Consider the following 15,645-nt stretch of genomic DNA (forward strand, 5'->3'; position numbering starts at 1 on the left):
CGAAAGGAATGCACCCGAATAAATCAATGAATGAAGCTCAGGCCACGAATTCTAGAATCTAAGAGCGGGTGGTGAAGTTGGGCACTCTCGAAACCTCTGGGTTGACTTCTTCAACCTTCTCATTCTTGTTGACGGCGCGGAGCACCTCGAAGAGGACTCCGGCGGTCTGGTAGGCCTTCCCAAGTTGGGCCCTGAAGGCGACATTGGCATGGGACAGGGTGTGTCATGGCTAGGATTAGATTTATAACGAGATAGAGCTCTGGTTTGGAGCTTCAGAATTACCGGTCAGCTTGTTCCCCTTTGTCAAGTGCATGGACGTAGTTCTCGTAGTACTGCTAATAAAAACTCTCAATTTCACGGGCATCGCTCTTCTTCACGCGCTTCGCGAGACTGGGGCTATTATCCTGTGGTGTTGCATAAGAGCAAAAACATAAAATTATGTAGTGGCATCTTTGGATTCGAGAGGGTAGTTATGCAAAATCCGATAAAAAAATCCCCCAATCTTCCTGCTCCTAGACCCTATTTTGCTCTGGCTTTTAGGTTAGATTCAATCTTATTTTCTTTCAATCTTTCTCACCGTGTCTATTTCCCCGCTTCTTTTCCAAACTAGTAAAATTGAATCATTTCAAAAGGACGTCTAGAAAATAAGGCTAACCCAATTTGCCTCTCCAAAAAAAATAGAAAAATAAAGCGAGCAAAACGCTAGAAACTTCCATTTACTTTGCAGGATGTAGTAGAAACTAGAAACCAATTACCCGAGTCCCCATTCGAGATACGTGAAACTATTCTAGCCAAACCAATTGACCATAACTATCCGATTGCAACATGATTTCAACAAAACGAAGAAAGTATCGGAAATACCACTATCTAGTACATCTAATCTGCTCCCTCAAGTGTGAAACACAAAGGTGCTCCGAAATGAACAAGTAATACGTATGGATGATCGCTGAAAGCAAAATCTAATGCGGACGCTTACGAACATACTCCAAAATTAGCTCTCCAAAGCAAGGAAAAATGGCAAAGCCAGAAAAGTTCTCCAGGAAATCACACTAACTGTTTTTCTGCATAGACTCGTATGATTATGAATCAAAAGCAAAACATCCTCGAAAACCACGAATCGAGGCGCGCATGTGCCCCCAAAAAAAATATAAGAACAAACATTTTTGAACGTGGGAACACAAAACTTTTCCAAGTACACACAGCCTACGCGGCATTGATCCGACGCCAAAAAAATGAACCAGGAGCGCTCGCTCTGCCACAAAATCCAAACCCAAACGCATCAAAACAGCATGCGAAATGCACCATATGTATCCCCGCGAAAACGAATGCACGTACAGAGGTAAGCGACTCGGGGGCGCTCGGGCTCGATCTCGGCGGCGACGCGCAGGATGGGCGCGATGCTGCTGAGCGTGGACGGGACGACCTCGTTGTCGAACACCTCCATGGAGAAGGTCGCCATGCCCAGGTGGGAGGGGAGGCAGGTGAAGAAATAGAGGTCCGGCCTTGCGTGCCCGTGGCTATTTATACGTCGATCCAACGGCCAAGATCAGCTGCTTCTCGGGAAAGGGAACCGCGGGGGAGACCGGAGGCGTCGGTGTGGTGGAAATGCTGAGCTCCGCTGCTTGGTGAGGGGTTTCTCTGTCTGGACGGTGGGGCGAGCGTCGTGGCTGGCCGCTGGAACACTTCGCTGCCTTTTTATCACCTTAAAATTCGCTTACACACTAGGAAATGTTCTGCTGACAGCAGTGCCCCACAACATTCAGCTTCGAAGAGGGATCTGTTTTTCTGTATAGAAAAGATTACAAGGTTCACACCTTTTGCTTTCTGCCGTTTCTCGGGCCCAGTGTCAGTGAGATGCAAGAATGACGTGTGAGTTAGTGGGGGTGCTTGCTGGTAGGAAATATTCAGGCCCTTTTCACCCGCGACGCGATACCGGAGTTATACGGTGTCCGGCTGGACTTTTGTCCTCTTTCGCTATAAACACTACAACAATAGAAGCACCCTTCTAGAGATAAGAATAGCAAATGTTTTGAGGCACTGATGGAAGCATGCCAAGGTGAAGTTGACGATCTCTTTAGCGTTTATCCTTCTCTTCATCTTGCCCTATGTGCTCATGCTGCGAGTGCCGCAGGATAATTTAGTTCTGATCGAGTGCTTGACCCCTTGAGGAGGGCATATTCTTCAGCATCTCTCTTGTCGGATCGTATCCCCGTGACCACGTCGTCAAAGAGACAGTCTTTCTTTGGTTTGGCCCACCGATTTACCGTCGTTGGTGACACTCTTCTGAGCCCCTAGATTCGCCGAAGTATGAGATCCTGAATGCATCCTTTTTCTTTCCACTTCATCTTGGGAATCTGGAATGGTTGTTTATGGCTGGGTGTGACAGATCAGACTTCGTTTAGAATCAGACCTTCTATCTATCTATCTAGCTGTATTGCCACTCCAACGGTTCTTTTTTTTTGATTATGCCCCGTATCTCTCTGAGCCTATTTGATCTATTTGCTATATCCAAGTTCGAGTGTGAAGTTCGCTCCGGTTGAAGTGTAGGGCTTCCTAATTCCTGCTTCGTCCTCCTATGAATGCACTAGTATAGAAGGTTGGCCCGTCACCGTATACCATCGTAAGATGAACTGGAAATTAGTAGTTTCAACCAGTTACACAAAATAGGCAAGTTGAGGTTTGTTCAGCGTGTGTTGTGTTGCCTCCAACTATAACGAGGCCCTTTGACTTGAGGTACGATCTTACCTCTTAACGCGCTTTCCTGCTAGAAGAAGTGAGGGTGATGTCCAATGACCTGTTGAAGAAGCTTGCTGTGTAGATAGGTATCCGTTTCGTGAACCTAATGTAGAACCTGTAAACTAAAGACTTGAGTCCCGGAACCGCAGCCATTCAAAAAGCTATCAATCTGATTCGAAATACCAAGGTTCGAAGACCTCTGGGGCATATCAAAGTACTTTCACTTGCCCCACAACAAGAATTTCTAGGGTATGTGAGTGGTGTCGGACGCTATAGGGGTTTGTGTATTCACATCAGGAGAAGAAAGAGGCTCTCATTGCTGCTGGGATAAGACAAAACCTTCTTCCTTGATCCATGGCGTCACCGCTGCTATATTAAAAGAGTAATTCTATTGACTGGCTATGATTCCTGCAAATAAGTCTTGGGGTCATTCCGGGCTGATGCTTCCTAATTCTTCCTAGCTTTTGCTCCATTCATCACTATGGGGCACCACATATATAAGCATTGGGAGATCGATCTAATTGCAAAAGAAATGGGAAGCAAAGTGTTGGTTATCTAGCAAGTATAGAGATGATGCAGTATCTTCATTGGCGAGACAAGCAAAGAAGTAGATTCAAAAAAGCAAAGTCAAGCAAGCAGCAACATTGGTGACTTTATTGAGTCTTGTCCTAGTTGATCTGGAAATGCTCGAAGAAGCCTTTGACTCATCCAATGCTTAATTGGTTGTCCTAATTTCTTTCTTGGAAACATGTACGAAATGAAAGACTTATGTGAATAAGATAAGATCCAATTCTATGAGAACATTCACAATTGATCGATAGCTCACAAGCTACCTGCTTATAGGCGGGGCATCAGTTGTAACAAACAGGGGAGTGTATTTCCCACTCCCCTGTTGGTTAAAGCAGACTCGTATGCTTCGTAGTAAAAACCTTCCTTTACCGCAGGCAAGCTCTCCTCTGTCTCTGTATGCTTGGGTGAATGCCATAAGCGGATTTATGCTTTTTTTATGGAAAACAGTTTGAAAGGGTCGACATAGCCTATCTTTGACCAGCTACCTCATATGAGATTGAAATAGAGAATAGAATGGAGTAGGAACACGAATAACTTATATGTAATCTAATATTCTTTTATTTGAATACTAGGAATCGCACCTGAATTCCATCAATCATTCGGTTAGAAGTCCTCTATTTCATCCTTGATGTTTCAATCGAAGGAGATACTCTATTTCACAATCTATCCATCTGGATTCCTCTTTTTAAAGAAAGTCTTTCCTGGATCCTGAAAAAACAAGAAAGAACAGAATGAGAACTAAGAGTTCTTTCAGTCGAGCAGTTGAGGGAACGAGTAAGATACGTTTGTCAGTCTACTATTCTTTCGGGAAGGAATTGAGCCTCAATCATCATACGCAAAGAAAGAAATCCTTCGATAGCGAGAACATTCAGAGTTAGTAGTTGAGTAAGTATAGATTCACTCCGATTACCAAACGGGCGACTTTACAACTTAGGGAGCAGCAGGCCTTGTGTTTGTGGTGAAGGTACTGGAATCTTTTCAATATGAAAATAGGTGGTATCCAAAAGGACAAAAACAGCAACTAGGGATCTGGTGGACTACTGTCATGAGTCACAAGGCATTGGTAGACTGACTCACTCAGATGTTTGGCTATTTAACCTAAGAAGTATGTCTGGATGGATGACTTCACAGTCCAAGATGGTAATATCGATTGTTCATCTAATTCACCAACGTGACCAACCACAATGAATGTCTTTAACCGCCTTATCAAACTTGGATTGCAGCCTTTTCTATCTCTGTATAAAGTCAGTCAGTCCCAGTGTTGGGCAGAGCCCATTGTCAAAAGATCGTTTTGCTAGGATGCTTGCTTGAATCTAGCTACTTCCAAAAAAAGGCATTTTTCACTCTATACGGTATGGCTACAAACCGAATGAAGAAGTCAGAAGCAGTTCATCGCCTGTGGGAGCTTGCTGATAGTAAGGAAGCCATAATCTTTCTATCGGATTGCCTATTTGTCTATCTGTCTGGTGAAGAGAGAATGTAAGATACTCTCAATAGGGCAAGCACCCAATACCTCGTAGAGTCCAAAGCTCCAGCTCAAAGAGTTCAGGAAGACCAACCATCCACACTTGATTAGCTACTGTGCACTTCACCAGAACATGGTCTATGTCCTCCACTACCCCTTCACAAACATAAAAAAACACTGAGACAATGGGAGCAAATTCCTTGAGACAAGAAGTTCGTTCTCTGCACGGAAGTCTATTCCAATAAGCTTTCCACCAAAAAAACGGAATGCAGGGAATGACCTTAAGCTTCCATACGCAAGAGAAATGAAGACCACCTTCCTCATTAAATGGCTGGCAGACCTCCCTGTATACTTCCTTCATCCTAATCGTCAGAGTGAACAGAAGACCCCCATGTCAAAGTATCAGAACAGATGCTTCTAGGAATTGGTACAGCTGAAATTTCTCGCACCACCTCATCAGGGAGAAAAAAAGCTAATAAACTAAGATGCCAATCCCTATTAGGAATGAGATAGTGGGAGAGAGACAAACCTTCCAACAGCTCTGACATGTTCATAGGAATAGGCCTTCTATTCAATGCAGTCCCACCGAGCCAAGGGTCTTATAACAATCGCACCGAATTACCATCTAAAATCTGCCACTGGAAGTTCTCTTTAATAGAATGACTGGCTTTACATATCTCCTTATTAATAGGAAATGAATGGGCAGCAACATAGAACCCATCCCAAGAACCCTCAAACCTCCCTGGAGAACACGGCTCCACAACGTATTTGGTAGCAGATCCACTTTTCCTTATCTGTTAATGTATACCTTTCCTCTGCCTATGAGCTAGCTAAAGATCCATCGTTATCCTTTCCGGCAATGGAGGCGGAATCAATGGTCATGTCAGGTTTCAGATTCAAAGAGAGATGTCAAGCAAGCGCCGAATCTGAGTACTCAACTTGCCCGACCCGCCTCTTCCACTAGACCTCGTCTTTCAAAGAGCAGCAGCCCTGCAAGCCTAATAGAACCTTGTTTCCCTATTACTTACTTTTGCTTTGAGCGTCGCACTCCAGCGGCTTTCTTTCCTATGGCTTGGATGGGGGTCCTCAACAAGATCTATATCGGTGTCATTATTTACTTATTTAGACGATAGATGATGATAGAGAGCAGACTGGCTCTGAGGAAGAATATCTTAAGTAGTTGAATCCGCTCCGCTAGGTTAAATTGTATGATCTGAATGTAGGAGGACTGCTGCTGGTGACACAATTTCTTTTGGGTCTGAAGAATGAACTCAGAGCTGCAGTGGAAGTGCAGGTGCCTAACTCAATTAGTGAAGCTGCATCTTTTGCTCAATCAAGTGCGGGAAGGAGTTTTGGAGAGAGGCAGGCACTACATGAACAAGAAGGACAGTAACTAGAATTATAAGTCGGCTGCCCCGCAGCAGCAAGGCTATGTCTCAGTCAAAGTTCGACAAGGGGCAAAACAGTTGCTGTCCTAATAGAAGTTCATGTCGATCCAGCCAAGCCAGTGCCATCATTAGAAAGTCCGGCCATTTTAGTTTCAGCCAGTTCAAGTTAGGGCAAGGAGGAAAGGAAGAGAGTAATGCAAGGATGTAAAGAATGAGGCGCTAGAACAGACTGGCCCGCAGGCTTCCAACCTGACACCGCTTTGCTACTTTTCGAAAGAGGAAGAGAAGTTGCTTGTACGAGACTGCGCCTCCCGGCTGGAAACTCCAATGGCATTTTCGGTAAATGAAAGCAAAGCGAAGCTTTACGACCAAGGAGAGATAAGCATATTTTATGAATGATAGAAGGAGTGCTCCCCGAGCACAGGCTCGCTTGGAAGGATAGAGCGCCGCAAGACAAGATGGCATATTGAAGGGAAGGCTATGAAAAGAATTCTGGTCTCTCGAACGCCTGGCATACTAATACGAGCCGCATACTTGAATACTAGTGACATATTGGAGGAAAGGAGATTATTGGAATACTAGAGGGAGTTACGCCCATAAGAACTGCTGGCTGTAAACGCGACTTGCTCTGCTCCTCCTAAAACCCTTTTCGATAGTAAGATAGATATAGATCTAAAGGGCCTAGAAGGGCAAGCATGGACCGAATAATACACATACTCTGTCTAGATAGACGATTTCTTCTTTCATTTCCACTCAAATAAAAGCACTTTCTTTCAAGCTTATTTGCTTGAAAAAGAGCAAAGCAATTCCAACATAAACTGACACTTTAGGATCCTCTAAGCCTTTCTATAGACCCGTAAGGTACTAAAAACGAAAAACTAGCACTACTAACACAGGCTGAAGAGGATGACCTCGAAAAAGAATACAATTAAAGATGTGGCCTTCCCTCCAAGCACATATATGGATATGGAGCACTCTTTTCCACCCTAAAAAAGAATAGCCAGAGATGGCTTTCTTTCCGTATCAATAGGTAGCCTTCCTTGCCTATGGCTACTTTCAAATGAAAAGGTCAAAAAAGAACTTGATGTAATAGGCTCACTTCATTAATGCTTTCAAACTCGATTGTAAACTATTCCCACCTAAAAGATAAGCTTACTACTTCAAATAGGTAGATGGAAAGAAAGCCATATTTTCCATCTTATTTATATATTCCATTCCAGCCATTGACAGCAACTCACTCTTTTCGAACTGCACTTTGAAAGCCAAACCCAAGAAAGACCATATCAACTACTCTCCAAATAGCAGGATAAATCACGGAATTCAAATGGAAGACAGAAAGAGAAGGCAATTCAAACCTAATGGCCAAACGAATCCAAGACAGAAATACTTATAGCCAGAAAAGAATAACAAGAGAACGAAAACAACTCCATATTCTACTGGCCTGCCTCTCTGATCTACTATCCAACTGCCATGGAAGCACCACTGTTCACCCTAGGCTCACATTCTGGCACTTCGTTCGCTGTGTACTCAAAGGACTTGCTTGTCTTTTGACTCGGGCAAAAACCGCAGGAGTGAATTGACTCGTAATTATACAAACAAATGACCGAGCTGGCCTTCTCCTATCCGGGGAATCATCGGGACATGCTTCACTTAAAGTGATTATACCACATAGTTTAGGGAAGTGAAACCATAGTTCGGGTTAGTTCACGCTAGATTATCGAAGCTTGTAACACCTGTTAGAACACATTAGGAAAGCGCAAAAGATTTCTATTTGGAGTTCGCTCGTTTAGTTGCTCGATCGCTGCCATCCACATTGGGCTAATTCAAATCCTATGCTCCATGCTCTTGCGGGTTTGCTCCATTTGAACTTGTCCACACTGGCATAACCAGTATCTCCCCGGAACTAAGAGGCATGGATACCCATCTTTATCGATTCAAAGAAATGAATAAGTATCAGCGAGGCGGGGAATACGGGCCCGGTAGAGATAGGGATGATCGGCAAGCGCTACGAGCGGGGCCGATGTTTCGTGTTGTGGGTGGCCATCGGATTGTTCAGCGTGCCCATACGGATCCCTACCAATGTCCTAGACTACAAGTTCGACAAACTTCCGGCTTGGGTCAGGATACAAAGTTACCCGGGATGGGCTTGCCCTCTGGATCACGCTGGGTCCTTGCTTGTTCCAACGTCATGCTAGGAATGTATCACGTGCCCATGCAAACCAAAGGAAAGCAGATACAACTATTACAGATCCTAGTCCTATTTCCCATCAGAACATAAGGGAGTGGGCTTCCTTTGTAACAGCTCTGTTCTGGTCGTGGCTCACCTCACTGGACCAACGCTTCTGGTCGGAAGCTGGTCGATCGCCTGGTCGGCAACCGGCACAACACCCTTGCCAGTGGGATTTCTGTTGGTTTTCGTACTATGCGCAATGAAAGTTTCCAAAAAAGGAGAGCTCTAAAAACAGCGTTCTACGGGGAGAATGTGATTTTTGTATACTTTTACCCCATACTGGCATGAAACTGATCGGAAAAAGGACCTCAAAAACACCCATTTATTAGGGGAATGTGAAAATTGATGGTTTTCGCCCATACTGGCATGAAACTTTCTCTTTTATTGAGCTCAAAAACAGGCAGAGGGAGATCAGAAAAAGTGTCAAATCCAATAGAACAGAGAACGATGGCCCAAACAGAACAGCTTACTTCCTCTATCCGAGTTGGCAATCAATATCAAGATCAGAGCGCGAGAGCAATGAAACAACAAGTCCACCGTCCCTTCACCAGCCAAAGAAAGGAGAAGACTAAGCAGCTCAATAGGGTCTCGAGTACGACTATAGTACCAAAGCTTGGTGCTTCTACCAGTCAAGCAATTACCACGGGTGGATATTCAATAGAAAGCCTACTTGAGTAGGTCAAACAGCGGGGATCTCTCAGTTCCAATGGCTGGATCTCAGAATCGCGTAGATGGGTAGAAGTAATGGGCAAACGCACCTAAGTTAGAGATTTCAACTACTACGGTAGTGATGGGGTGCCTGTTTACCTAAGTAGGCCTAGTTCTTTCTATAATGAGCATTCGCGTCCGGGGACTTTGATCCAACTTCAGCCGATGGGGAAACGGCAAGGGATGCACCGGTATCTGGACACGTGATGGACCCAGTAGTAAATATTCCTTTGTGGAAGGCTTTGGTTATACCTGGGTGGCAAAGCGAAGTTTCTGGTGGGTAGGTGTCTAAAACAACCCTCTGCAAGGAAGCACGCCCGTATCAATCCTTTAATCGGAGACTAGACTAGCGTTAGGAAGGACAAAGGAGACAGACAGAATTTACATCAGAAAAAAAAGGACTTTTTGAAGTTTGAGTGAGGATAATTGTCTTAAATTTCGGAGAATCGGCTGAAAAAACGCGGAATTGTCTTCGCCTTTGTAAGCGAAAATGTCCAGTAAAGCCTATCTCGCTTTTAGCCTTCATGGTGAATGGCCCACCCTTTCTTTGAACCTTGTCAATGATCGAACGAACTTACAGATATGAACTGAGTGCCATTTGATGAGTAAGATCGAACAAGGGAGAGGGATATGGAAAGGATGAAGTAATGAAAGAGGAAGTCATTGCTACTAGTAACGACTTGTCACGATCCATTGGTTCATATAGAATCCATGTCCTAGGTCTATCAAAAAACATTCTTTTCGCTAAGCGTATATAATAAAATAGAGTGAAAGGGTCCACCCCGAAACCAAGGGGGTACTAACTAACAGCTGAGTCCTCTCCGAACCGCAGGAGATAGTTGCCCATCATACGGCTCACCAACTTCACTTGCCTCTAAGGGGGGCTCGCTCCGGGCAGGTTCGGATCACTTACTATACACGGCCCTACGAAGGGGTTAGGAGCGTTTTCAAGATGATTCTTTCTTTGTCGAGACGAAAAAGGAACCCATCTTTTCGATTGAAAAATGTGAGTCTATTTTGCCCACTTTATCCATCCCCCTCTATCAAAATGATCAAAAAGGCATTTCAAATGCTTCTTATTCCCGTGTTTGATCTTATCCATCTCTGCCCCGCTTCCATGTGGGCAGAGACCCCTGTAGAGAATGAAGAGGAGCCAAGGATCTTACTCTCAAGAGTGCTTCGATAGGCTCCACTCTCTCCCCTGAATAAGTCAGGCTCCGTTAGCCTGGGCTGAGATGGGGATAACGAGTCGACGATTGAAGCCCCCAACGTTCTGCCAGACACTGGACAGGGGTAAGCTCTGTAAATGTGTAGAGCCAAGTGTAGTGTGGTGTAGTAGTAGGCACTTCTAGGCCCCTTCCCGGCTACTGGATCACTCCAGTGCTTCGGGTACTACGGACCCTCTGCCATCCATTGCAGCAGAGCCGTTTCATGAGCGGGGGGGCTAAGCGCAGTTCTTTGAATCAAAGGTTTCATGAAATCGAAATCGATTCTTTTTTAGATATCTGGATAGATGGATGGATCTATCTTTCTATTCAGATATCTTTTGCAATCAGCCCCAAATCCTTGATTTGGCCAGGAAACAAAGCACTGCTTTGGGCCCAGGAAGCGAAGGGAATGAGCTCGGCTGCTTCTCCCCCACACTTCTTTATTTCTCCGTGCCCCTTCCGCATGCGCTTCGCGCGCCATTGGCGCTTTGCTCTCCTCTTATTTCTTCATTGGAGGGTTCGGATGGACTTCGCCGTTCTTTCCCAATGAAAATGGAAAGGGCTGTATCACATCGAGATGTCGATTCGTTTTCCGCCCCAAATGAGATGGGGAATTAGTCACCTCTGTCCCTTCATCTTTTTGAAAGGAATCGAGGCCCGGCCCGGCTCGCGTCGTTCCAACAACCGACGGGGAGCACCTCAGTATACGATCGCGCGCAGTAACTGGGAGTCCTATTACACCTAAGGCCAACTTCCATTCACCAAACCCAGGTTCATCTCGTGTAGCGATTGTGGACTCGTACAAGGATATGGAGTCGACGGTTGATGTATCAGACTCGACCCTGTCTTTCGTAGCATGCATTCCCATCTGTGTTGCAACTGATTCGGTAAGCTACGTGTCCGGTGCACGGAAAACTGCCTTCGGTCTCCCAACCTTACTCATGGCAACCTTCCGGCCGCCCAACGACCTATAACGCTAGTCACTACTCCCACTGGGGCTAGGAAGTAAGCCCCACAACCCAAAGCGGCGAAGAACAAATAGAATTTGCTACAAAAGCCGGCTAACGGGGGTATTCCTGCGTATGAGAACATTGTAATGGAGAAGGTCATAGCCGAAATAGGATTCGTTTTGGCTAGAGCGCCCAAATCCGCTATATATTTGACACGGGTTTGCCGTAATGCTGGAACTATGGCGAATGCATCTATCGTCATTGATGCATAAATAAATATACCAATTAGTAGTGATTGAATTCCTTCTATGGTTCCACATGAGAAACCAGTACGAATATAACCTACATGTCCAATCGAACTATGAGCTAGAGGTCTTTTGACTTTCGTTTGGGCCATGGCGGCCAGTGCTCCTAAGATCATAGAAGCAATGCTGCAGAAAAAGAAGATTTGTTGTAATGTACCCCCATAGGAAGCAACAATAGAAACACGTGACATATTTGCAGAAATAGAGATTTTAGGCGCAATAGAAAGGAATGCTATCACCGGGGTGGGTGAACCCTCATAGATATCAGGTGCCCACATATATAGATTCAAAAGAGAGATTGAGTCCGAGGGAGAGGGGGGTTTTCTTGGGGCTCGAGAGATTGAATAGATAGGGCCCCACAAGTTGTTAATTCGCCGCTGGGGAATTCACACAAAAGGGAAGGACTTATTCTCAACGAAAAAAGTGCTCTCTGAACCGAACGTGAAAGTTGTTTTCCATCAGACGGCTGTTCACGTAACTCCACTCTCGGCTTGGATTATATATCCATTTGGTCCGCTCTCGGCCATTCCACACGCTGCCTAGCAGAGACGTGGTTATCTGAAGTGGATTCTCTCTTTTGTAGTAGATGCCGAACCTGCTGCTCAGTGGGCGGGCGCAGCAGCTACATGGACCCCTTTCTTTATGTTGTTGCCAGCGCTTTCCCGGGCCAAGCCGGAATTCTTTATTAGAACGTCGGCAGGCAAAGCCCGAAGGAAGGCTGCTATCCCCTCGGCCTTCTTCCTTTTCGATGAAAAACAAATCGACATCTCAATCTCCGAAAGTGTTTTCCTTACCCAGCTAATATCCCCCCCTTCGTCGAGCCTTTCCTTTAGTGGTAAGGGATATGCACCTTATCTGAACATCGGCAGGCATTCCAGAATTCTCCTTTTTTGGCCCCGGGTGAACATAGGCTCAAACATGATTGGAGGGGTCCTAGCTACGCCATGCGTTCAATAAAAAAAAGCAAGCCTCTGGGAAGCTGCAGGGATTACAAAAAGAGGGTGCTTTCCTGTGTTGCACTGAAAAAAGGACAAAGGAGAAGACGCTCTTCGACTTTCTTTCTTCCTCCCGCGCCCGCCTAAGCCCGGCCCGCGTTAGAGGGGAAGATTAGCAAAGCGGAAAAAGACAGAGGGAGGGGGAGCTGCATCTTATTCTCTTCGCGAGAACTTCAGGATCGGAGAAGCATTCGGAAGGGGCGAGGCCTTCATTTCGTTGGCAGAAGCAGAAACGATCCAATCCATTCGGGGCTTCGGGGAACCCAAAAACGAACTCTGTTTACTTTTTTCATAGATAGATGATATATATAGGAATAATATATACATCCCTTTACTTTAGATGTCTATGTATCTATTTTGGAATCATCTCCCGATTCTCTTTTTTTTTCTAATTCGCACTGCTCTTTCTCTCTAAATTGCATCAAAGAAAATAGAGAGAGAGAGAGCAGATGGATCCTATCCCCTATAACGAACACTCATTCCTATCTATTGATAGAAAAGAAAGATCTTCGTCACGGACTTTTTCTTTGTTCTTTTTTTTTAGATTGGAGGAATTCCTCATATCCAAGGCAGCTCCCCACAAACACCCCACCCATATGACTATGCCCCCTTTTGAATCGACAGTAGATTGGGCTTCATAGCTACTTTCATTCTAAAGACGAATATTAGTCAATAGGCAGGCTTCTTTCAGTAGCAAACATATTCATTTTCACCGGGCTCCGCGCACCTTTGGTACTTCTGGAGGGCAAGCAGTTTTATAGTGACTTCTTTCTTAGGGTAGGGCGACAAATACTTCCAATTCCGGAAAGGTCATTGGGTCGCCTTTGGAAGCTAAAGCGAAAGTTGTAGAAAGCCGGGAGAAAAAGCGAAAGCTTGCTCGAAACGGCCTATACCCTAACCCTCGGAAGCGAAGACGCAAAGCGTCACTTTTTTCAAAAGGAAGGAGTTTTTTCTGACTGAATCCATCCATAAAGCCGCCAAGGAAACGAAGTTCGTTCCCTTTCATCAAGTGGGTAAGGTAGGCAAACCACTTAAGCTTTGCCTTAGACTGACGGAACAAAGCTAAGAAGTAGCCTGAATGGAAAAAGGAAAGGGACAAGGGCGGTCGTCGCTTGGCGCGAAGGCTGCTGGTTCGGTACGGTACTAAAGGTCCTCGGACTTCCAGGCGGTTTTTCTTTTGGGCTGCTGTGAACCCTTGGATCTCGCCAATACAGCCTCCTATGGTTTTCGTTACCGAGATATCTTTTCTTTTTTCCCAGGGATTTTTTGGGTAATCAGCTCCCATGCTGCAAACAGTCAAATCTGAACCTTGTCGCTCTTCTTTCCTCGTGGGCAGGAAGCACACCAGCAGCGTGCGTTGCGTGATTCCACTGTGTTTTTTGCACTTGACTGGGTGGACAGTTGACTGGAAGATAACTTCGATTCGCCCGGCCAGCAGGCGGGCGGCGTGCTTATCTTGTGTGACAACACTACAGAGCGAGTAGCTCTTCTAGTCGGGCAGCTGTGTGACAACACTCCTGAGAAAGCGGCGCTTTTGTGTAACATGCTATGGTCTCAACGCCCTTACGAGGTAGTGATGAGTTTCACGCGCTCTAAGCCCGACCCGCGCGCAGTTAGGAGGATTGGCCGCTATCTGAGCGGTACCACCCACCCTACCCTACTACCTATAGGGGGTCGTCCGTCCTACAGCCGCCCGAAAAGGAACTGCAGTAATCTTGAATAGGAATCCTACAGCGATAAAAAGAATCCCCATAAAAATACCACTAGATCGAGCACCAGTGATTTCGTATCTGGTCAAAATCTTGGCTAATTGATCGAAGTGGGTAGCTCCAGTAGACCCATAGATCATGGAACAAATAGGGTGGGTAGGCCCAACCACCACACTACACGTATAGACGCGAACCCCCCTCCTTACCGTACGTGCGACTCTCACCGCATACGGCTCGCACAAAGACTCCAAAATCCATCCCGAGCTTTTTATTCCACCTCTCCCTCCTCTCCAATCCTCGATCAAACTAGCCTTCCCCAGCAAGAAAACGTATCCGCTTTAGCAACAAAGCGCTCATCCCTTGCTTGTTCTTGAGCGCGCAAGGCGCTCAAGACGGTGATTCTTGCTTAAAAAAGGGCTAAAGCACTCCAGCTTCGAAGCTGGAGTTTGCAACTTCAAAACTACAGGTTTTAGCCCTCCTGCTGGGTGGGCGCTTCCTTCGTCTATCGTATGTCTCGCTTGGCTTCGTCCCGAACCAAGGAGGCATGATGGCGGGCGCGTGCGTGTGCCGACTGCAGAGACTACAAGCCGACGCCGGAAGCGACTCGCTTCTATTCTCGATTGGATATAGATGGGGAATCTCTATAGATCGTCTTTTTTCGACAACCTCTCTAAAACGCATACGAGAAAATTGCACTTCACGGCACGGCAAAAAAAATAGCTTCGCTCGGTTGGCCCTCCTAGGCTTCCGCCTACTTTCTCTTCTCTTAAGTCTACAACAAGTGGGAGAGGCAGGATTCGAACCTACGTAGAAAACCTTCAACAGATTTACAGTCTGTCGCTTTTGACCGCTCGGCCACTCTCCCCTTCCCGGGGATACGCCCTCCTCAAACAAAGGGTTCCTGAATAAGAAGGATGGCGGCCTTCGTTCTTAAGTTAAGAAGAGCAGATGGAACTATTAGATTTGCTAGCGTTCCGGGAGAATAAATAAGGTCATTTAGTAAGTTCATAACAATTTATGTAAAGCAAGGGGCAAAGCTTCTACGACAGCTTCCCCCTCATTGCCATCGTCGGCCTTCCCCAGCTCCCCTCCTTCGTCGCTTCTGGCTAAGCATCTTTCGGCGGAGGAAAGGAGGCGACTAGTCGCTTCTGGCGAAGCAGCGAGTTCATGAGCAAGTGAATGAACGAGCAGCGAGTGAAGTGCAACAGTCGTAAGTAAGGCTCGCCATGTTCCTAAAAGGAGTGACCATCTTTTCTTCCCTTCTACTGACACTGAGCGAGCAGCAAGCATAGGCAATAGTTTCCGTAGGGGTGGGGCGCAAGCAAGCGTTTTCAGGCTCCGCTAGCTAGCGTACTCTTCTGCTATCAATGAAACCGAAAGA

The 15,645-nt window shown here is 45.9% G+C and overlaps 1 non-coding gene across 1 annotated transcript; it reads right to left on the reverse strand.

The window, feature by feature from the left end:
* Positions 1-15,046: 15,046 nt before the first annotated feature.
* On the reverse strand, positions 15,047-15,129 carry TRNAY-GUA (transfer RNA tyrosine (anticodon GUA)). Its single transcript has one exon. It is a non-coding gene; the product is annotated as a tRNA-Tyr (tRNA).
* Positions 15,130-15,645: the final 516 nt, after the last annotated feature.

Source organism: Triticum urartu, chromosome 1A, assembly GCF_056163025.1.
Source record: "Triticum urartu cultivar PI428250 chromosome 1A, HENAU_Tu73, whole genome shotgun sequence".
In the NCBI taxonomy this organism is placed as follows: Eukaryota; Viridiplantae; Streptophyta; class Magnoliopsida; order Poales; family Poaceae; genus Triticum; species Triticum urartu.